We start from the raw sequence: 25,359 nt of genomic DNA, 5'->3' as shown, positions 1-25,359 counted from the left end.
ACACAACATGCATTAAGAATACACTATATAGACCGACCAATATTTAAATTAAAATCCTTCTTTTAAAAAAAAATCCTTCAATTAAAGTTCACCACTCCTTTTCTTCCACTTTGCCCTCCAACCCAGGAATAGAGAACAGCAAAACTTTGCAGTGTAACCTGAAGGTCAGCAAATTCTGGCTCTGATACACCAACAAGGTAAATTATTTCCAAAGGAAGGGGCATCTCATTGACAAAGCCCTGCCACAGTCCCCCACCAATGTATACTAGGGGACTGGTAGCCTGAGCACCTCAGCGGCTATCAGTTACCACGGTATCACACAAAGTAGTCTCTGAAGTAATCAAGAACCAAACTGCTTAGGGCCATAGATTAAAAACACCACCTTAGATTGCACCAGAAATGAAATGGAAGCCACTACAGAGCACAGATGTCTCATGCTCCCTGTAAGAAACACCACTTAAGTGAGAAGCTGCATTCTGAGTGATCTTAAGGTGAAGCCCCATGGAGAAGTAATTGTCATCTCCAGATTGGATTACTGCAAAGGCAGGGGTAATAACTACAGTTAGGAAACAAGTGGATGCCAGGCCATCATAAAACAGCTCAGAAACTGAAGAAGAGTAAGCCAAAATGATGCTGACTTCAAAGCAGCTTTGGAAAGGGGATTGCTCTTTGACTGGCTAAGAAAGCAAGCAAGCAAGAACCCCTGTTGTACCCTATATTAGGAGAGGGAAAAGAGTTCTTGGATTTAGGCCAAGTTAATATGAAATAGGAACTGATGGTAAAGCTACCTTCTATCACGAGGCCTGGACTGATTGTACCCACTTGTGTATTTGAAAACTTGTTCTGTGTTTTCCTCCTTGGAGCTCCACTAAATTCCCTTTGTTCATGTACAAAACATCTTGATTTAAGGACTCTTAAACCAACACCCACAATCTGTCAGAGAGAGCAGAAGCTCCCTCAATTAAGGAAGCCAGCTATGGTCAGACAGAGATCACCCCATACTTACTCAAAGGATGGAGCAGACGTCAGTAGACTTCTTGGCATCCATCCATAGCACAATTTCCTACAGCTATTACACTGATTATTCGAATCTAATTTTAAGCAAGCAAGCAAGCCTCCTGCTGTCAGCAACCATTGTTCCAAGACAGAAGAAAAATACTTTAAACACATTTTCATGCCTTTCCACACCTATATTTTTATATTGTTTTATATTCTTGGGGAGGGGCACAGGAAGGGGAAGAAAGAGAATTCTTCCTATTGTGGAGAGCAGCTAGCCATTTTAGCACTAACCAATACATAAATCATTTTAAATTCATCCCCGAATCTTTGTATAAGAGGTGGTGCTGCCTAATTCCAGAATTAAATCTTTAAAGCACTATGCTATCCTGAAATTTTCACTGAAGGAAGTACAGAGAAAGCAACAGGTTGCTACGCCAAGGGATCAGGTTCCAGAAATGTTTCCCTATCCGAGGAATTAAGAGTCTTTTAATTAAATCATACAAAGCCAACATGTTCTTAACATCCGTTAGTCAAATTTAGTTCTAAATGGGAGACTCTCATCCAGCTTTCAAACAAACAAAAACAGAATGTGCACATCTTCTCTTTCCTGTTGAGTTTGTGCACATCAGGGCAAACACAATGGGCCATGATGCTAAGCTGCAAAGAAACAAACAATCGACATGACCACACATTGTCCCATGAGATGGGTTTGTCAGACATGTTTCTGAGCCCAGATATGAGAGAGGCCAATAGATTCTTTTCTTTTTCTCTTTTGACCATAGAAGAGAATAGCCTAGGTTTTTATGCCAACAAAAAAAAAGTTTATATGCAGTATTTATGGACAAAATAGGAACTGGATGATCATATGGCAAAAGTCAAAGTCTAGTCTATTGTACACCAACCTGATCATAAAGCACTAATAGGCATGGAGTGGTCACTAATCATCATCAGTTTTGAAGATTACTCAACAAAAATACTATACACATGGCCTGCAATTCTGTCTATACCCAGGGATAGTAAGATGATATGGGCGGACAAGCCTTTCTGACAACGTCTATATGATTAGCCAAATTTGCTCTCAGTTGCAACACAAATCAAGTCAGTCATGTGGCATTTCCTGTTTATCTGTGGCATATTTTTTTTAAAAGATGAAACTAAATAGAGATGTCATTAAAACAATTGACATCCTGTGGTATTGATGTGATGAATTCCTATATTTAGAATGCATACTGCTGTGAGGTATTTATACCATGCCACGGCAAATGTTTACTTTTTAGTGGAATCCACTGTACATTTAACTGTAAAACAGGTATAGAAAATACTACTTCTGTCAACATTGCCTAATTAATAACATCTAAAAAACATAACAACATTCTCCAAAGCTAAGCAACATCCACATTTCTGAATGGCAGCTATCAAAACATGAAAAATCAAGTGCTGTGTGTCCTCTCAGATAGACATTGTAGAACATCTGAGAGGTATTTCATCTGATCTCTTTTGTAAACTTGCATAGGTTCATATTCAACAGATTCTCCATCTAAAAAAACCCTCAATTTTTTTCACTCTCTCCTCCCCTTAAGCGCCAAAGGATTTTTTGTTTTTTTCAAAAGCAGTAGCAATAATTAAACTTTGTATTAGAAGTGCCTGCAACATTACCAGACAACTTCCACAGTAAATAAAGACTGAGAGAACAATTCTGTAAATCTGGAAACAATAACATGTAATTGGTCTGGTTTGTATTTCCAAATTCTCTCTATAAAGTAATAGCACCAAGCATTCAAGTAGTTATTTACATGGGCATATACTAAGAGGGGGACTCTCACCTAACAAGACATATACAAATGTCATATCTGCCATGGGATGCTTCAAGAGAAGCACTTGATAAATCCTGCGTTCCAGGAGGTAGCTCTGCAATGCTCCCTGCCGTGTTACCAAACTTGGTTCTCAGCTTACATATAGTACTTACAACACTGTAGTTCTCACATATCCTGTTACCAAAATAAGCCATCGCCCCAGCTCAAGAATATATATTATACACATACATTTACCCTGAATCAGAGACCTTTGCATATTTTAAGGCCAGAAGGGACCATTGTAATTTGACCTCCTGCATAACACAGGCCATAGAATTCCACCCAGTGATTCCTGCATTTAGCCCATAGCTTCTGGTTGAATAAAGTATAACTTTTAGAAAAACATCAAAACTTGATCTAAAGGCTTAAAGTGATGGAGAAACCATCACACCCCCTTGATAAATTGTTCCAATAGTTAATTAACCTCCATGGAAAAATTTGCCCTTCATTTCCAGTCTGAATTTGTCTAGCATCAATTTCCAGCCATGAGGTCTTGTTGTATCTTTGCCTTCAAGATTAAATAACCCTCTACTATCAGAAATACTAACATAGGTAACCACAGATTGAGAGGTGAATTGATCACAAATTTCTCTTAGATAAGGTAACTAGATTGAGCTTCATTGGTCATTCACTCAAAGACAGATTTTCCAGAATAGTTTCTCAGTCCCTCTTGAACTATATTCTGAACACTTTCCATTTTTTTTTTTTTAAAAACATCCTTGTTAAAGTATGGACACCAGACCTGGATACAGTATTCTGGCAGTAGAATCGCCAGTGCTGTATACACAGTCAATACTGCATCCCCACACCTTATTCAATAGTCCCTGTTTATAAAACTGAAGATTGTATTCGCTCTTTTAGCCACAGCTTTGCACTGGGAGCTTATGTTCAGGTGGTTATCCACCATGACCTTGATTGTACCTTTATTATGCACAAATGACATAAACACAAAAAAAATTAGTAATGAAGATTGGAAAAAAGGATGCTTTCGTGGATTTTAACTAGGGCTGTCAATTTATCACAGTTAACTCATGCGATTAACTCAAAAAATTCATCATGATTAAAAAAATTAATATCAGTTTTAATCACACTATTAAAAAATAGAATACCAATGGAAATGTATTAAATATTTTGGATGCTTTTCTACATTTTCTTATATATTGTATTCTGTGTAGTAACTGAAATCAAAGTCTATATTATTTTTATTACAAATATTTGCACTGTAAAAATGATAAACAAAAGAAACAGTATTTTTCAATTTGCCTCATATAAGTACTGTAGTGCAATTTCTTTGTCATGAAAGTGCAACTTACAAATGTAGATTTTTTTTTTGGTTGCATAACTGCACTTAAAAACAAAACAACTTAAAACTTCAGAGCCTACAAGTCTACTCAGTCCTACTTCCTGTTCAGCCAATTGCTAAGACAAACAAGTTTGTTACATGTACAGGAGATAATGCTGCCCTCTTCTTATTTACAACATCACCAGAAAGTGAGAACAGGCATTTGCATGGCACTATTGTAGCCGGCATTGCAAGGTATTTATGTGCCAGATATGCTAAACATTCATGAATGCCCAACTTTCATGCGTCAGCTACCCTTCCAAGGGACATGCTTCCATGCTAATCACGCTTGTTAAAATAATAATAATAATAATAATGCATTAATGAAATTTGTGATTGAACTCCTTGGGGGAGAACTGTATGTCCGCTGTTCTGTTTTACTCGCATTCTGCCATATATTTCATGTTATAGCAGTCTCGGATGATGACCCACCACATGTTGTTCATTTTAAGAACACTTTCACTGCAGATTTCACAAAACGCAAAGAAGGTACCAATGTGAGATTTCTAAAGCTAGCTACAGTACTCGACCCAAGGTTTAAGAATCTGAAGTTCCTACCAAAATCTGAGAGGGACGAGGTATGGAACATGCTTTTAGAAGTCTTAAAAGAGCAACACTCGGATGTGGAAACTAAAGAACCCGAACCACCAAAAAAGAAAATCAACCTTCTGCTGGTGGCATCAGACTCAGATAATGAAAATGAACATGCATCGGTCCGCACTGCTTTGGATTGTTATCGAGCAGAACCCGTCATCAGCATGGACGCATGTCCCCTGGAATGGTGGTTGAAGCATGAAGGGACGTATGAATCTTTAGTGCATCTGGCATGTAAATATCTTGCCACACTGGCTACAACAGTGTCATGAGTGCGCCTGTTCTCAGTTTCAGGTGACACCATAAACAAGTGGGCAGCATTATCTTCTGCAAACGTAAACAGACTTGTTTGTCTGAGCGATTGGCTGAATGAGAAGTAGGACTGAGTGGACTTGCAGGCTCTAAAATTTTTACATTGTTTTATTTTTGAATGAAGTTTTTTTTGTATATAGTTCTACATTTGTAAGTTCAAATTTCATGATAAAGAGATTCCACTATAATATTTGTATTAGGTGAATTGAAAAATACTATTTCTTTTGTTTTTTTGCAGTGCAAATACTTGTAATCAAAAAATAAACAAAGTGAGCACTGTACACTTTGTATTCTGTGTTGTAATTGAAATCAATATATTTGAAAATGTAGAAAAATCCAAAAATATTTAAATAAATGGTATTCCATTTTTGTTTAACAGTGTGATTCGTCACGCGATTAATCGTAATTAATTTTTTTAATCGCTTGACAGCCCACTTTTAACTATAATGTGGCTGAAAATATCAGGACAGAGAAATGCAGTTCTGCTATTCTTTGCTATTATCTTTATAATTCAACATAACTGATGTGAAGTAATTTGAGTTGGAGGTCGTCCCTTCAGTGTGTCTTCTGGACAACCCTCCTCATTTGCCTTCCAACTTTCTGTGGGAGTTTCACAGGGCTCTGCCATTGGTCCCTTTCTCTTCTCCCCCTATATCTGATCTCTGGGTAATCTCATCTTCAAAAACAAATTTAACTACCATTTCTATGCTAATAACTCAGATTTACTTCTCTACTCCAGACCCATCTCCCTCTGCACAAACTAAAATTTCAGCTAGTCTCTGACATCTCCTCATGGCTCTCTAGGTGTTGACTCAAGATAAACATGGCGAAAACAGAGCACTTAATCACCACCCTCATGAGCCGTCTCTCAATCACTGTGGACACCACCACTATTCTGTCATTCAGGCCTGTAAAATAGCTGTCATCTTCAACTCCGACCTTTCTCCACATCCTCACATCCCAGGTTATGTCTAAACCTTGCCAATTCTTTTTCAATAAACATCTAAGGTATGGCCTTTCTTATCCATCCACACAGCTAAAACTCTCGACCAAGCTCTCAATCTCAAATCTCGATTACTGAAACATCCTTCTCTCTGGCCTTGACAAACACAATCTTCCCTCGTTGATATACATTCAGAATACCACTCTCCTAGCCCTTCTTTGTGTTACCCCTCTCCTTACATCCATCTGCTGGCTCCGCCTCCTCTGGCGAATAAAACATAATCTACTTGCCTTCAAAGCCAAAGCCCTTTATGGCCTAGCCCCTAACTTATCGCATAACACTATCAAGATGGTCTCCAATCACCCACTTAAGTTTTTTAATAAGCACCTTCATGCTGTCTCTCATGCTGCCCCTTATGCTTGCGAGAAGCTCCCCATAAATATTTACAAGACTGGCTCATTATCCTCCTTTAAAATCCTTCTTAAAACTCTCCTTTTCCATGATGCCTACAAAAATCTGACAACTGTTAGACTGCTGGTGTGCTGAGATCATTGCCTATAATGCTGGCCAATACTGTCTCATTATTTCCTAGTATTATCCATTTGTCTGTAACCCATCTGTTGTCTCTTGTCTTATACTTAGATTGGAAGGTCTTTGGGGCAGGGATCATCTTTTAGTCCTGTGTTTGTACAGCGCCCAGCACTACGGGGTCATGCTCTTGACTAGAGCCCCCAGGCACTACCACAGTAAAAATAATAAACAACAGAAATATAAGCATTTAGCATATTTAATTACTGTAAAAATATTTTGCTAATAATCTAGTAATAATCCTAGGACCAGACTTTCAAAGAAGCTTAACACCCAGCTGCTTCTATTGTCAACCAATGCAGCTGTAGGCTGCTAACTCTTCTTTGAAAATCTGGTCATCAATGTTTGGGGACCAGAATATGGTCAGGCTTTTGAGAAATCCTAGATACCCTAAAAATACCTTAAAGATAATTTCACAACCAAATCTTTAAACATTATTAAAATGGAACATATTATACACGCTATCTTGTTTGAAAATATAAATGCTGTCTGAAGCTGAGGTTATGGGTAGGTGCCTAGGTTGGCTACCACAGAGGAGTGACGTTCTGGAGCAGCCTTCCAAGGGGAGCAGTGGGTCCAAAAACCCTAGTTTCAAGACTGAGCTTGGTAAGTTTATTGAGGTGATGGTATGATGAGATTGCGTACAATGGCATGTGGCCCTTCTCCTATTAACAAATATCTCCAATGGCCGGAGATGGCACACTGGAAGAGGAGGGCTCTGAGTTAGTACAGAAAATTCTTTCCCAGGTGTCTGGCTGGTAGGTCTCGCCCACATGCTCAGAGTCTAATTGATCACCATATTTGGGGTCGGGAAGGAATTTCCCCCCATGTTAGACATGGGGTAGAGGAATTGCCTTCCTCTGCAGCATGGGGCACAGGTCACTTGCTGGTTAGTAAGAGCATGTAATAAAATCTGTAGATTATACTAAACTGGAAGAAGTCACAAATACAAGTGAGGACAGAAAAATAATTCACAGGGATCTAGACAGATAAAAATGTACAAAAAATAAAAAATGAGATTTGATTTTAAAAAATGAAAGATACTACACATTTGGAACAAATATAATTCACGACATACTGAATGGAAGGGAGAAATTTGGCAGAGATATAGAAGAGATTCTGGACAGCAAACTATACTGGAGCTTGCAGTGGAATCTGGCAACAGAAAAAAAGCAAATTCATTTTTTGGGCAGCATATGCAAAGAGATCACATCATGGGGCGATGATGTGACACATCAATAGTCACCTTTATATTTACATATGTCTATAGTATGATCAGACCTAGAATTTTGGACCTATTATCAGAAAAACATTGGCAAGTTGGAGGAAGTTCTGTGACTGGCAACAGAATGGGAGCTAGAGGAAAATAGGACCTGGTATGGGAGCTAGAGGAACTATCTTATGAGGAAAGATTACGAGAGCTAAATATGTGTAGTTTGGCTAAGTGACAACTAGGGGAGAGAACAGAACATGATAACAGTTCACATGTATCTGAGGTTACACTCACCAGGGAGGAAGACAAATAATTTTTCATACATCAAAATGCAAGTACGAGTAATAGAATAAAATTAAGAAATGGCAGATCTGGACTGAATATCTGGAAAGGCTTTCTGGACAGATAGGTCTCCTGCCCTGTGGAATAATATCCTAATGGGAACAGAGGAACGCCATTCCTGGACAAAATACTAGAAAGCGTACTGTAAGGAACAATCTGCAGAGAGGAGTGGAGTATGTAATCTAGTGGGTATTTTCCATCCCTTGCTTCTATCAGATGTGCATATTTTAAGCAAATGTTTACCACCACCACTCCAAATATGCACTTCTATATATTCTGCTGAAAATAATAATTAAAAGTATGTATTTTATTATTTTAATATAGCAGCTCTCGTACAGCTTTTAACATGAAGAAATGCTCCTATAATTATTTAATCTATATGGCTTGAATGTTAACAATAGACATTTATGTTCTAGTTTACCTCCCCTCCTTCACCTTCTCATCAAAATTAATAATAAAAAGAGCAAGATATGCTTTAGGATTCAAAGCATTGCTCCCTCCCCTGACTTCATAGCCTGGCTTGTTGGGATCTGTATATCCAATTTCCAACCCTATCAGTGGTGCAAGAAATCAGAATGCTAGTCTCCTGAACGCATTAGGGTCTGAAAGCTAACCGCTCCTCATTTCTGAGGCACCACTGTGTAGCCCAAAGCTCCCGTCACAATACAATTTATGTTCACTGTTCTGGATGTGACTTGAGAGGGTTTTCCCAAAGTCCTAATATTGAACATTTCATAGATTTCAAATATGCTGCAGCTTGTTGCAGCATTTGGCTCTGTCACACTATAGCCAATTTTAACAAGAAGCAGCAATGCTTTGTTAAAAAATGAACTGTTTTTTTTAAGTCCCTTTCCCTTTTTTTTGTTGTGTTTTTTTAAATAGAAAAAAATTGTGATTACCTTCTGTAAAGCATTTTAAAAGCAACAGTAAGCAGCATCAGTGGCAAAATACCTGCAATGTCTGCAAGTTAGGGAATCCCTATGTTGAACACTAGCTAAATTCCTTGAAGTCTGTTTTCACTGACTAATACTCTCTCCACCTCTCAAATTACAATCTTACTAGATTTCTGATGCCTCAACTCAAAAAAAAAAATCTTATTCATTTCTACAGCTTTTACAAATATAATAAATGATTTGTGTTTAAGTGTGAGTCACTGTTTTATTTTTTATTATGAATATCATATGTTTGGCAAGCTGTCTGACCTTCCTTATGATGATGAACGCTGCAACAAACAATTTGCTGTATCTTTAAAGAAATGGCCAATTCAATTACATAATGCCAGAAGCTCTCAAATCCCTCTCTGCCAAACGTCTTCCCTGTATCCTGCCACAGACAGGCCATTTGTATTCCAGCACAGTAGGACACTTGTTTTATTGAAGCGTACAGTTCTACTTAGGTACTATCAACAAAACACCATTTCAGTTTTCCAGTTCTGTGTTCCTTTTCTGCCCGCTCTAGCCATGGTTATATTAAGATTTTCAATTTTACTGACCAAACGTGTGTACATTGCTAATTATGTGTCTGAAATCTAGTAGCTTTTGACTACTACAACAAAATACATTAGTGACCAATTACAGGAGTTTTTAGCAGCATTGGTTACCATTTTAAAGGATTTAATCATTGCACTTAAAGTGAAGTTTGAGATTCCCTTTGAGACTTCACCACTAATTGCTTCTGTTTTGCCAGTTATTGCATGAGATGGTTTGCAAAAAGGATCAGTAAAGATGCTTTCTAAATATCAGAGATTAACAAAATAAAAACAAAACAAGTCAGGTCTGTAATGAGTCTTTTTTCATCCACCTAAAGAAGAGTCAGAAATGTTCATTCATATCACAGAGCATCCTCCACATAACCATCTCCCCCTTCATTTCCTCCAAAACCTCCCATCATTTGGAGAGACAACAGTATAATGGTACTGCTGTTCATGGGTACTGCACATTAACTGCATTCGCATTTCTATGTTAGTGTGAAAACTGCACCTGCTCTAAACAGAGCCATTTTTTCTTGTGTGATAGGTGAACAATATGTGGGAATTCATATGGCAATATTTAAAAGGAGTTAGGCTCTCAAAAAAACAATCTAGACAAATATTGAACTATATCATCATTATGTAGCCTCCTGCTCTCCAGGAATCATTAATAAAAAAAAACATTCATCCCCTAAAGGAACTTGTAATATAATGTATTGTTCTTTAAAAGCCAACATCCACCTGCAAGTCCCCTACGAGTGATCAGTTCTCATTTACAGCCTCGTAATGTACAGCAGCAATATCTATATATTTTAATAAGGGACTTTTGTGCCTTTCAAATTTAGTGATATATTGTTTTCCAAACCCCAAGGAAAGGCTGTAACACTTTGCTTCAGGCTGTGAAATAAAATGGAGATTTAATTTCATTAACATTTTCGGCTTGATCAAAATAAGGGATTGTATGCTGAAGATCAAAAGGAGCCTTCCTAGCAACTATGCAGTTCTACTACTTCCCCGAAAAGCAATAATTTCAATAGATGCAACCGTTTAAATAAACTAATTTGTTTCATTTTCATGATGTTTTGGGTTAATTAAACTTCAAATGAGTCAACCCTTAACCTGACCCCCATCCACATAAAACACCCTACGAAACAAGTTTCTTCATAATATAAAAAGAGAAGAAAACCTTCTAGAAATAACTTATAAAATGTCAGTTTCATTAAGAATTTCTGTAGATAAATTGATATAAATATAATTGTAAATACTTAATTCATCTTCATGAGAAAGAAAGAGCCCTATGTCCCCAGATAATGGAAGATTATCCATCATAGTCATTGAACAGTAGTAACAGTATCTTAAAAAATTACCGTCATAAACCATTGACTGTAGTTCACAATAGTAATAATCCCTCTGAATTTAGCTGTTAAACACAGCTAAAGTGCTACGTGCTACAGCATCAACAGGCTTTGCTTGGTTTCATCTTGCCTATTAGCTAAAAAAAATCAGACAATAAATTCTGCTAAATTATTTCTCAGGGACTACAGTATAATTTAATACCACACACACAAAGTTGCACTAATGTATTTTTATGTTGTGGCAAACCAAGGGCCAGATTTTCAAAAGAGCTCAGAACACTACAGCTTTCATTCAGAACAACGTTCCCACCAGGAGCAGCTGGGCACAGCATATGTACAAAAAAATTCACCCTTCATTTATTTGCTAAAAAGGGGAAATTTGGCCCCAGTGCACTCACTTTCAATTTTAAAAAGGAAATGCATGGGTTCACAATGATCACAAGTGAGTAGCAAATATATGAGTAGGCCGGATAAAGCACTTGATAAATCACTGTAGGGAAGACTCCTGTACCAATAAGGGGATAAACTATGTAACTTAACTAGAGTGCCTTCATCTTCTAAATCTGTGGTGGACTTTTTGCCTTCTTCATACAAACCAAGGACACATATGGCCTTCCTGGACTACTGTTCCAGTAAAAAGAATCAGAACACCTACTTATCTCTGTTCCCAATGCAGCACAAATACCACATGCTCTTTGAAAAGCACAGAATGACAACCTCCTTTCCACCAACAAGCTCCTTTGTCATGTACACGATTGAAACTTTTAAACTATAACTCCAGAGAGACCACCTTTGCTGCTGCCCTTAAAAATGACCAACAAAAAGTAAACAGTGCAGAGGAAGAAAATAATCTTAAAATGAATGCTTGAATTTATACAGAGTCCAAGATACAAAAGGCCAGGAAATATCTTGTCAGTCGTCACTATCAATAGCAACAGACCAAGTACAAAGAGATGGACAGATAACAGAGTTTATACATGAAAACTTTTGATGTGTATTATAAAAGTTAAAAGAAACAAGAAAACATCTCTGAATGGTCTAACGTTTCTGTTTTAAATCTGATATAAACTAATTTTTATTTTAAAATATGCAACTACTATTTAACAACACAGTATTTCTCGCCATTAAAAACGTTACACCTGCACACTGGGTCTTTAGGGTAGATCCTGGATATTCATTGGTTCAGGGGTGTGCCTGGGCATACCCATTTGCAGGAACCAGCCCTTAAACATGAAAACAACTAGCCAGTTTTAAAGGTGCAAGTGACAAACAATGTGAGATTACTTGAGTTAGAAAACAAAAACTGACCCTAAGTGGGGGTCTTACTGTATTTCACAGCAAAGATAAGAATAGATTCTTATGCTATGTACATGTGGGTTTATAATGAGTTTAAAATCTTACATGGTGTTGTAGCTTATGAAACTTATGTTATAAGAGGTGGCATGTTTAATTCTCTCTTTATACCACAAGTGATTAAAAAGGCAAAAAAGTTTATACTTGCACTATAAAGAAATAAACAGTTAATACTGCAAACTAAAGTACGCTTGCCTACTCAGCTATCATACATTTATCAACTTCTTATTATTTCATTCATTGAGAACTGGAATATGATTAAGCCATGGCAATGTTTTAGAATCAAACACACTGATATCAGTCTAGGTCAGACATGAACCAAAAGCAATGGACTTTGTAAGAGGCAGTTTCTCTCAAAACATAACATAGTTAGAAATAAAGAATCTTTGCCTTACATAAACAACGATAAACCTTCCCAAACTAAAAATAACTTTTATGGCAATGATAAATTCCCAGCATGGAGAAGTGCTACAATTTTGGTATTCATTTCAGAAAACTCAATGAACTTTGCCTCCATATTAAGAATACATACTGGGTAAGAAAGGGGGAAAAAATGGTCAATGCTACAGTTTGCTTATCTGATCATTCAAAATACCCCAGTTTACAAGGGATCCGTTTGTATTTTAAGGAGTATCTATTATGAACCACCTTTCCTAGCAAAATGAAAAGTCTTGGGGCTGGCCCCAGGTTTTAGTGGCAATTTTTTGCGCTGCCATGAGGGAAACATAAATTTGGTTCTTGGATTCTCACTTCCTAGGAAGTATCCTTGCATTCCTTTTAATTGACTCCGTAGCAGATTTTCCCTCAATTAACATGGCAAAGAGCAACAATGGTCTGCAACTTAGGGCTTATCGTCACATACACTGGTGCAGTTGCATCGCTGTAGCGCTTTAGTGAAGACACTATTACACCAATGGGAGAGCTTCTTCCATTGGTGTAGTTAATCCACCTCCCTGAGGGGCGGTAGCTATGTCAATGGGAGAAGCTCTCCCATTAACATAGCGCTGTTTACATGCAAGTTTAGGTCATTGCTCAGGGGTGGGGATGTGAATCCAGAGTCCTCTCTCATGGGCTCTTTTCTACCTATGTCTGCTCCCTGGTGCTTGACTGCTTCTGTGCTCAAACCTTCCTCTATAAGGCCTTGAGCCTACAAAGTGCCATGCAACCAGACCCCAATCCAGCAAAGCGTGTGCTTAACTTTAAGTCAGTGATAGTTCCATTGCACTCGACAGTAATTCTCAGAAAACTAAACCAGCAAAAATAAAAGGCCAACAACAACAAAACTTGTTTTAGTTATAATCTTTTTCTTCACTTAACTTGATACAGGCTTTGAGGGTAGAAACAAAAAACAAGGCCTTTTATGAAGTATTGAAGGTAATATACAAGCTCTTAAAAAAGCAAGCCCAAATATTCTTGCCCTATTTCATTCCAAGAAACCTTGAGTCATCTGCATAGTTTCCAGGGACTAAAGCCAGTACAGTTAATATTTATTTTTCAGGCACTGAAAAGCTAAAAAAAGCTGACAGTATTGTAATTATTTAAACATTTACTTACTCAGGGGCAAATGTAGCCAAATACCCAGTCTCCCCCAGATTTTCCCTTCAGGCCAGTTTCCTATCCTTGGGTACCTGTCAATGACAAAAACAAAAACAAAAAAGGAAATGCCAAGTTCACACAAGTCCTCTTCAAGAGTTCATGACTTTACCCTAATGCTCCATGACCCAAAAACGTCAACTAAAAGTGCTAGATATCTGGACTGATAACAGGATTCTCTCCCATCAATTTACTCCACCAGAGAAAGGCTAAATGGACTTTTCTGTGCAGGGAGACTGCTCTCACTTTGACCAGTTCTGCAAATCATTCTGTCTGTAGAATCAACAGAATGTCAAAGATTTTTTTCTGAGTGAAAACTAGTGTAAATGCAGGCTACTGAAAGGCAAGTTTGATGACACAGGCATCCTTTATCCTTTTTTTTAAAAAGGGTATTAATTGAATGTGGCATGATCGAGGTTTTATTGGCCACAGATTTAATTTACCTTAAAATTGTTATTGCCTGAAGCGGAAATTCTATAGATTCAATTACCTTTTTACAAATCGTGAGAGGTTTTGTGCCTTTATTTACTTAATTAAGGTACGGCCCAATAAAAAATATTGACAATTATGATGGCATGACATAACAGTTGAAATTATTATCATTAAGCAATAACCACCATGTTACTTTCAACTCTATTCAGAGCACAGGGGGCCAAATACTGATAGCCACATGGGAAAAAAGAACAAAGTTAGTTTAAGTCTGAATTTCTCCCATTAATATGGTAGAAAAAATGATACATGAAAACGAAGGGGGGGGACTGATTAATTAATTAATGTCTTGTATTTCTATGATAAAAGCAATTAAAGAAAATTCAAAACAGTGGCAAGTTGAATATACATCTAAAAATTTTAATGGGATTAAATAACATTTTAACTATATTCTCTCCATTCTTATTTTCTTTCATCCTGTCCATCTAGGCTTTTCCAGAAGAAATATACAGAAGGCACGGCAGTATCAACCCTCCTCTCCCTCCCTCCCTCCCTCCCTCCATCATTAGAAAAAACGTGATTTAAGTTACAAAATCAAGCACTTGAAAGCTAGGAAGTCCCAGATTCATGGTTGCCTGTGCAACCAATCTGTGCACTGAAAGGCCTTGGCTACACTGGCGCTTTACAGCGCTGCAACTTTCTCGCTCAGGGGTGTGAAAAAACACCCCCCGAGCGCAGCAAGTTACAGCGCTGTAAAGTGCCACTGTAAACACTGCCCCAGCACTGGGAGCGCGGCTCCCAGCGCTGTAAGCTAATCCCCACAGGGAGGTGGAGTACCTGCAGCACTGGGAGAGCTCTCTCCCAGCGCTGGCGCCGCAACCACACTCGCACTTCAAAGCGCTGCCGTGGGAGCGCTGCCGCGGCAGCGCTTTAGCGTTTCGAGTGTAGCCAAGCCCAAAGTAAGGCGGGAGTCCTATGGAAAAAATAGCAAGTAAACATGTTATTAAAGAATGTATCACAAAGCAGGTGCACATCAATATAAGCCCCAATTTAAGCATTCCTAAAACAACTGTTCCTAAAAATTCTTTACTAGCAGTTATAAAATGTAACTTCATCAAAAGGATACATTTTAAATTTCTTTTTTTATTATTATTAATTGTAGAATAGTTTTAGGATAAGCAGCAATCAGCAAAAGACAAGAGGAGAGTAAATTAGTTTTTTATTTTTTTTTAACCACTAGGGTTACAGTATTTTATATATAAATTCTAATTGCATAAAGGCCTAATGAATAAAACATGACAAATATACAACTGTCCACGGACTGGTCAAATTCTGACCCTGATATAATATGGTGAAAAGGGGCACAAAGAGTTTATTTCCACCCTCGGGCCACAAGTGCTCCAGAGAGAATGAGAGAGAACTCTTCTTCCAGTACTGCCTGTCTTACAGTGCAGGAAGGGATCTTAAAGCTAATGGTCCCCCATATCAGCTCCCTGACATGTAAGTCCATTACAGAAATTCAAGAGACAAGGTGGATGAGGTAATATCTTTTATTGGACCAACTTCTGTTGGTGATAGGTACAAGCTTATGAGCCACACAGAGCTATTCTTCAGGCTTGGGAAAAATAGTCCAAGCATCACAGCTAAATGTAAGGAGGAAAAGATTATTTAGTATAAATTATTGTTTGTCTCCCTGCCATCCATAGAGTGACATCATTCTTCGACTACGAGAAAGGAACTAAGAGACTTTCTCCGTTGGATCATATAAACTGGAACCATAAACTCCCTGAACATTAAATCTCACCAAATGAGGGTCAATCCATCCTCATCATCATATCCACTCATTATACTCCACATCCAAACATAGCCACTTTATGAACTTCATACCCTCATATCTCAATGTCTGTACTTTGACCCATCAACCCTTTACCCCCAATCAGGGATATTGCAAATTATGTATTCCTTATGCCACCCAATCTTAAACCAGACAAACAATAATTTATACTAAATAATCTGTTCCACCTTACATTTAGCTGTGATGCTTGGACTATTTTTCCCAAGCCTGAAGAATAGCTCTGTGTGGCTCATAAGCTTGTACCTATCACCAACAGAAGTTGGTCCAATAAAAGGTATTGCCTCATCCACCTTGTCTCTTGAATTTCTGTAATGGACTTACACATCAGGGAGCTGATATGGGGGACCATTAATCTATATGTTATTCCCTGATAACCAGAAACTTCTATGCTTAAACTCTGTACTTTTTTATCATCATCTTAATAAATTATTGTTCATCTCCCCGCCCTCCATAACTTCCTGCAACTGTGAAAAATTTTAATCAATAAAAAATTAAAATGCTTAAAAATAAAACACCTATTTGTCAAAATGTTAAAAAATAATTGAATTCTTTGAAGTCTAGTCATCCATAGTATAGTACAGGGATCGGCAACCTTTGGCACACAGCTTGCCAGGGTGCTTACCCTGGCAGGCCGGGCCAGTTTGTTTACCTGCCGTGTCCGCAGGTTCGGCCAATTGCGGCTCCCACTGGCCGCAGTTCACTGCTCCGGGCCAATGGGGGCTGTGGGGAAACAGCAGCCAGCACATTCCTCGGCCCACGCCGCTTTCCGCAGCCCCCATTGGCCTGGAGCAGCGAACCGCAGCCAGTGGGAGCCATGATCGGCCGAACCTGCAGACACGGCAGGTAAACAAATCAGCCCGGCCCGCCAGGGTAGGCATACTGGCGGGTGGCGTGCCAAAGGTTGCCAATCCCTGGTATAGTACGTGCTGTAAGGGACTATTCAAGGCAGAGTGGCCTGTTGACGCTACATTGCATCACAAAATGTCAGCCATTCCGGGATCTCTATGTAATACAACCCACTGAGCGTCTACTGAGCTCAATGTTCACCAATTTGGTAGACCCACTACCTTCATCTGGGACATCATGGAAGCAGCATGCATGCTCATTGCCCCCTCTGCTAATACCCACTATGCTTTCTCAATTACCTAATGGTCATAAATGGGAGCCAAGCTGGGCAGAGTCCAGTAAGAGTTTGGTTATCGTGTAAACCAGGGGTCAGCAAACCAAAAAAGTGTGGTGGGCCAAGTTTTTTCATTTACTCTCTTACTTTTTTTTTTGCCAAGTATACAATTTTTTTTTTTTTTTTCTCTATCTTTCTATATGTCTATAATATATAACGAAACTACTGTTGTATATAAAGTAAATAAGGTCTTTAAAATGTTTAAGAGGCTTCATTTAAAATTAAATTAAAACGTAGAGTCCCCCGGACCAGTGGCCAAGACCCAGGAAGAAGGGAAGCAGCTGATAGTCCAACTTCACATGTTCTTAGGCAGAAAACACAAACCAACCAAAGAAATGTTCCAGTCTCTTCCTGAACTGTATTTATTGTGTGTGTATTTATGGTTGAATTTTGATCCTGAGATGATCTCACACAATGTGATGGGGGCAGGGGGAGGAGAGAAAGACGTCAGTGTTTTCCCCCGAAAAGTGTGTGTATGGGAGGGAACCAAAAAGGCAGTCAAAAAAGCAACATGATTTATTGCTTTTGGGGTTTTTTAATACTATTTTTTAAACCAATCCAAGTTTTAAACATCTGGGACTGGCAATAGTGGAGTTCACATTAACAGAGCTTGGCTTTCAACAAACCAAACCAGAACTGAGAAGTTTGTAATGAAACTCAAATCCCATGAGAGCTTCATGATGAAAGTTTTGCCCACCTCTAATTCAAGTTGCACACAAAAATAGCTTGGGAGCAATCGCCACTACATGCAGCTGACCTTAGATCAGTGTTTCTCAAATGCAGCCACCAGGGGCTTTTCTTGTGGCTACAGCCTCCTGGTTAGTGGGGGCGGGGGCGCAAAGCAGAGGCCCCTCCCCTGGGGCCCCCAGCAGTGGTTGAGCCCTGCTCCCCTCTGGAGACACAAACACTGGAGGAGCAGGCAGCCAGTGAGTTCCCCACCTTCCCGAGGATGGTGCGGTCGGGCTTCAGCCCTGGAGTGGTGGGAGGCAGGCTCCAGCTGTGGGGCTTTGGGCTCCATCTCTGGGTCCCAGGGTCCGTCTCTGGGCCCGTCCCCTGGGGCAGGACTTTGGGCTTTGTCCCCTAGCTGCACAGCAGCAGGCTCCAGCCCCGGCCCCTGGCCATGTGTCAGTGGGCTCTGGCCCCCTCCCCTCCTCCCGTCGCCCCTGGCCCTTGCTGCCTCCCTCAGCCCCCTCATCCATTCCCCCTATCGCCCCTGGCCCTGGTGCCTCCCTACCCACCTGCCTGTCCAGGGCTTAATTTGCCCCCTACATGCCAGGGCCAAGTAAGTCTGCCGTGAAAAGTGATATTTGTATGTGTGTTAACATCACTTTTCACAGCAGATTTAGTAGCTAGCTGGGAGGCTGTGAAAAGTGATATTAACATACAAATATCACTTTTCACAGCAACAGACTTACTAGCCGGTAAGCAACCAAAAAAACAACAAAAACGACAAGAATGTACAAAGCACCAAAAATGTGTTGTGAGAACCCCTGCCTTAGATCATTGTATATAGAGGGTACATTGCCTATTTGAAAAAGATACTTTAGGAGTGTGATGAATTTACAAGAGGTCATTGTTGCTTTATATCTGGGCCCAAAACTTAGGTTTTCAAGGCGGGGTCTTTCAAAGGTAGGTGAGGAGGTTTAAAATGTAAGTCTTTATAAACCCTAATATAGAATAAGCAACCTCAGCTTTCTCGTATCAACACCCAATGTTATTACAGGCTTTTCTGATTAAGCACTTACAAATCTACTTCCATGACACTATATACCAGCCTCCCCCACAAATCTGCTTTTCTACCTCTATTTCCCATGGCTCGCATTTTACACATTACCCCCTCTGTCCTCGCTGCTCCTCCACCACGCCTGTCAATTTGTTCCCCACGTTTTTGCTTCTTCCTCTTAATTGTCATCTATCCACACTTTCCTCACCTAACCACCAAAATTTCAGCTGATGCAGAACGCAGCTTGCCTTCTTGCCTAGTGTAATCAGTACTTCTTCAGGGAATACATTACACATGTGCTCCACACACTGCATGAGCTTCCAATTAGCTTCAGGGTGCAATTCCAAGACCTGTGTATTTTAGGCTGTAGGTCAAAGGCAGAGATGAATCTAACGGAGGAGTCTAAATTGGTGTAAATTAAAACAATTTAGAATCTCTTAGGATTCCCTTAAACTAACAGGACCTTCCAACATCACCTCTGCAATTGGCTCCCTGAGTCTAATCTGATATAACTTGTGTGCTGAGGGAGCAGAAGACAGGATTGCAGCAAGACTATAAATCTGTAAGATAATGTTTGATACGCAAACAGGTCTTTTATTATTGCTATGTAGAGTTTGTTGTTGGAGCATTTAATTATTTTCTGCTGTATTTGGAACAAAGAATTATTTTTAAACAAATATTATTTTTAAATAGACTCCGCACACCAATTTTGCTTTATGCACCAGGGATGAAATTCATCCTTAAGCATAAGCGTCCCTCTCCTCACAAGGTCGAATTTTTAACTGTGCTCCAAATTCCGACTCACTCCAAGCGAGTGGGTTTGTCGATCCTTTGCTCCTATACTATATAATACAAAGTATTATGATATTCAGAATGTTGAGCAATGGGGAAAAATGCCAGCCAAAAATCTAAGTGACTTCAAGAAGAGATTTTCAAAGCCAGATAGAGGTTTTAGCCATACAACTCCCATTGCAAGTAGTGGGAATTATGAAATGTGGCTAAATCCCCTCGTTAGCTTTGAAACTCTCAACCTCAGTCTAATAAAATTGATTCAGTAGGGTAAGCACGCATCTTTCATGTTCTGCTACTTCATCAATGAACTGCCCTTTAGTAACACTGCACTTTGCTCACATGTACAAACAACTGCTTCAACATTAAGAGATATGCTGAAGGTGGACTTCCATTGCACCTACACATTCTTTCAATGGTAAAACCAGCCCCAAAACAGTGAAGCTATCTTAAATAACGAAAACAGTCCACTGATGGTTAGTCACTTTTATATTTAAATATTCAATTATAAATCATTAAAGTTTACATATATCTGAACAAGACAGGAGTTCAACGCATATATTTAATGCTTGATATAACTGCAACCCTCCCCCAATGTACATACAGCATCACCAATGTACATAGTGCCTTCAGATCACTTATTTCTTTGTGCAGTTAGTTAGTGGTGAGCTATATGTTAAATACTGGCAGTGACGTATAATTACATAATATCTTTTTCACTTGAGCTCCATGACTCCACAGGAGAAGAAAGTGAAGTTTAGACCTATCAGGATGACCAAAATCATCCGAAAGATAAAAGTGAGAAAAGATGGCTTTAATGATTCAACAGCGTCCATAATATATGATGTTTAGCTTTTTGTCTCAAATATATATGGCAGTATCACAAGCTTGTATTGTCTCTTTCTTCTCTGATTTAGCTTAGCTGTAACGGGTGGAGAGTATAAGTGATTAAAATATGTCCCAAATATTCTGTGTCCTCCTGCTACCTCAAAGTCAAGGGCCTGAACCTGCAAGTAAGGATTTGAGGCCCAGTCCTGAAAATGCTACGGTCTTGTCCCACACAGTGGGGTGACGCATGCTGTGGGGGAGTGATCTCTAAAGCGCACTAATGTGTTGCACAATAATTAACCCGTGCAGACCCCGCTTGTTGGCACTAAAGTTTTCCTAGTGCGCTTTAACATAGTACAGTTTCAAACAGCACTATGTTGAAGCTCTGCAGAAGGGTCCACCTGGACTTACTAATGCAGACCACAGGAGTGTACTTTAGAAATCACACCTCTGTTGAGTGCATTACCCCACTGTATAGACAAGTCCTAAGCGGTGCTGAGCGCTTGCAACCACCACTGAACTCAGCATTACCAGCTGCTCAGCACACGTCAGAAATTGGTGCTGTAAGCCCCCAGGATCTTAATACTATGATTCCATTTTTTTCGCTAGTTTCTGACGACTTAGTAGAATCACACATTTTGTAGGATACTGATAGGGTTGCCAACCTTCCAGGATTGTCCTGGGGTCTCCAGGAAGTAAAGATTAATCTTTAATAAAAGTTTATGTCATGTGATGAAACCTCCAGTAATATGTCCAGCCAAAACTGGCAACCCTAGCTACTGATGTTGTGAAGACACTTGACAGTCTGGAATAAGAGTGGCTTTTTTCAGGTTAGTTTAAACTCTTCTAAAGAGACATAAGCTAAAGCAGGGATCAGCAACCTTTGGCGGGCCGGGCTGGTTTGTTTACCTGCCGTGTCCGCAGGTTCGGCTGATCGCGGCTCCCACTGGCCGCGGTTTGCCGTCCCAGACCAATGGGAGCTGTGGGAAGCGGCACGGGCCGAGAGATGTGCTGGCCACGGCTTCCCGCAGCCCCCATTGGCCTGGAGCAGCGAACTGCGGCCAGTGGGAGCTGCAATCGGCCAAACCTGCGGACGCGGCAGGTAAACAAAGCAGCCCGGCTCACCAGGGTGCTTACCCTGGCGTGCCGCGTGCCAAAGATTGCCAATCCCTCAGCTAAAGCATTAACAGGCACTCCTATTGGATGGAGTAAGACTGTCCATGTGGGGAGTTATATTGGTATAAATAGAGCAATTTAAATTCACTCTCTCTTGTACTGGTATCTTTCCCATGTAAACAAACAAACCCTAGAATTTCTCAGCAGACCTTTAAACACAACTTATATATTTATACTTGCCTGCAGCCAATGCATTTAACATTTCTTTGATCTATGAACTTCACAGTTCATGGAGGAAGTGGGGGGAGGGGCAGTGAGAGAGAAGAGGAAGCACTAGACACCTGCTAGTTTCAGTAACCACTCATCACAGCAACACTTCATGCAGGGCAGTCCCAGAATTACATTTCCAACCATCCAAAAGTATTAAAGACAATCTGATTCCTTACATATTGGAAACAAAATCCACAACATGAAACACAAATTACTGGTGCAGTTTTGTTCTGCTTTACTCTATGTGATATGTTAGTTAAACAAGGGAGAAAAAGATCTGCCACAAAGGGCGTGCCAACCATTTAATAAATACTTATATAGCATTTTTCATCCTTTTTTGGCTCCCAAGTGCAGCATTATATCGGGGTAGAAGTGTATATTACAAAAGAGGTAACAATAACATCCATTTTACAGTTGGGAAACTAAAGCCAAATTAACATCTCTGGCCAAAAAGTTCAAAAAAGGCTACTGATTTTGGGTGATAAACATGACACACCTTTGCCTAATTTTCTAAAGTGCTCAGTATCTACATCTCAAATTGACTTCAGCAAGAGTCTTAGGTATTGTGCATCTCTGAAAAAAAATCAGGTTCAAGTCATGTCGAATTGAGGAAAAAAACAAAAGCCATCCAAAATCGCTGGCCTCTTTTTAAAATTGGACTTTTTCAAATAATTTGTGTCAGATGAAACAGCACTTAATTGGCAAAGCTGGGAATAGAAGCCAGGTCTCTTAACTCACGCTCTCCACTAGACATTATAAATATAATTATTTATATTACTGTAATGCCCATGAGGCCCCAATCAGGATCCAGGCCATATAATGGTAGTTGCCAAACATCACACATAAAAGACAGAGTCCTCCCTTAGTCCAATAAAAGGACAATGAACAAAATGTTATTGAACAAAATGAACGTAATGTGTTCCCGATGTTAGAAAGTACTAATTTAAGGATTTAACTTCTTTTTAATCAGGATCACTAATTTAAGGTTGAAAGGTGTTGTCTCTTTAAACCCTGTACTGTATAAAGTCTAGAAAGCTTTACACCATCCATTACCAGCTGCTTTCCTTGTGACCTTAACCTACTAATTTAGGAACCACGTTTCTTCCTGTTGTACACTTAAACAGGAAGCAGCTATGTCAAAAATGTGCTGTAAACAAACCAAGAAGTATATAAGCTGCTGTGGTTTTTCAACGACCAGACAAGCTAATGGCAATGCTGCCCTTTTTCATTCTCCACTGCTCCACACACACCACTTCCTGCCTACCTTCTAATGACTTACTTCAATACCAAGAATAAGTCCAGGTCTATGTTAAAAAGTTAGGTTGACCCAGCTATGTTGCTCAGTAATGTGAAAAATCCACACCCTTAAGTGGCGTAGTTCAGCCAACATAACCCCCAGAGTAGACAGCACTAAATTGATGGAAGAATTCTTCCATCGACCTAGATACCACCACTGAGGGAGGTGGATTACCTACACGGACGGGAGAATCTCGCCCATTGGCATAGGTAGTGTCTACACTGAAGTGCTTTGAAAGAATTTCATATCTCATTTCCTTTCCACACTTTCCCCTTTTAACTTGGGGTCTTAGTGGATCCACTGCAGTCCCTGAAAGTTCACTTTCTCATAGAGATGCTGGGAGGGGAAGATGGGAGAAGAACAGAAAGGGCCATAAGACATCTATATACTAACTTAATTCCTTCCTGAGTTATATGTGAAGAGAATGTATTTCTCCTGTTAACTGAGGAATAGAGGGAGGGAGACATCTTGCATAGAATAGCAAAACAATTCAGAGCAGAAGGAATGTGGCACTGCACCTGGATCACTAAATGATCGCATTGCAACTTCTTGTATTGAAACAGAGTTTAAAGGAATTGGAACATTTACATAGCATTTTTCACATTCAAAGTGTTTTATCATCATTAAATAATTCACACAACATTCCTGTGAGGTAGCTGGAGATGTAATACTATCCCCATTTTACAGATGGAGAAACTGAAACTACGATTAGCGTGACATGATCAAGGTCACATAATGAGAGAGTGGGATTAGAAATCGGGATTTTCTGACTCCTGATCCTATGCATATTCCTTCAAATGATAGAAACTTGAACTAGCTTTAGGCCACCTCTTCCACATATTTGTTCAGGGTAGTCAGAGCAGGAAATATTCACCTCAGAAATGTTTCCAGATATAGCTTCTTGCTCCACTATCTGTCTGTAACAAAGGCACTGTTTAACATTCCTGTACAATTTGTTTCAAGAATCACATTTTTAAACTAACCATTTGGGTTTCCATGGACTGTTTGGATATCTCCTTTTTTAAGCATCTTGTTGAAACTAAAATAATAGGTCCCACCAAAAGTCAGACTTCACAGTGAATGACTGTAAACTTGCAGAGTACAAAAGATAATCATGATGGATAGAGTAGATGACTGATAGTCAAGCAAAACAGCTTTGTTTATGGCTCCTCTGGAACTGAAAAATGTAACATAGGATAGTGCAATTCTAAATACATTATGCATCTATTGCCAAAATATTCTAGTTTACAAAACATATTATATCAGTGGGAGAATTTGGACCATGGTTTAAAACTGAACATAATCTAAATTTCCCTCAATATGTCATAGCTCTTAATTCCCTCAAAATTTTATGTCTGTTTTGTATTCCTGATATCACAATCCAGAAATATTTTTTCTTCTAAGCAATATATGGAGCCATCATTTTCTTCTGAGCTAGTGAAGGGACTCGTATTTAAATCATGCAAGCATTAAAGCCAAACATGACACAGCTACTTCCACTAAGAAAATAAAAATCATGATTTTTTTTTTTACACAAACTATTGTATACACATCCTTTAAATCTGCTGTCGAGCTCTGTTACGATTCTCCCTCCACGAGTGGGAGGAATACTAGTAAGGCATGAGGCAAACATGATGCGGCTGCATACACTGCTAGAGACAGAGGTGGGAAAAGCCAGCATGTTAGCAATGCTGCATAAAACAGAAGCAGCATGTCTGGGCAAGATATGAGCATGGCTCTAGCTCAGGGGTTCTCAAACTGGGGGTTGGGACCCCTCAAGGGGTCGCGAGGTTATTACATGGGGGGTCATGAGCTGTCAGCCTCCACCCCAAACCCTGCTTTGCCTCAAGCATTTATAATGGTGTTAAATATATAAAAGAGTGTTTTTAACGTATAAGGGGGGTTGCACTCAGAGGC

The 25,359-nt window shown here is 39.4% G+C and overlaps 1 protein-coding gene across 10 annotated transcripts in view; it reads right to left on the bottom strand.

Annotated features, from left to right (window-relative positions):
• The window catches only part of TBL1X (transducin beta like 1 X-linked), a 262,718-nt gene that overhangs the window by 168,482 nt on the left and 68,877 nt on the right, over positions 1 to 25,359 (bottom strand). For 7 of the 10 annotated variants that reach the window (XM_039500173.1, XM_039500176.1, XM_039500177.1 and 4 more), the window contains one exon: positions 13,917 to 13,990. The exons of the other annotated variants lie outside the window; for them this stretch is intronic. The gene's annotated coding sequence lies outside the window, so the exon portion shown is untranslated. The remainder of the gene's footprint in view (positions 1 to 13,916; positions 13,991 to 25,359) is intronic. 10 annotated transcript variants of the gene reach the window in all.

Source organism: Mauremys reevesii, linkage group 1 (assembly GCF_016161935.1).
Source record: "Mauremys reevesii isolate NIE-2019 linkage group 1, ASM1616193v1, whole genome shotgun sequence".
NCBI lineage: Eukaryota > Metazoa > Chordata > Testudines > Geoemydidae > Mauremys > Mauremys reevesii.
The sequence above is the reverse complement of the archived record's forward strand: the minus strand, read 5'-3'. Positions and strand labels throughout refer to the sequence as shown.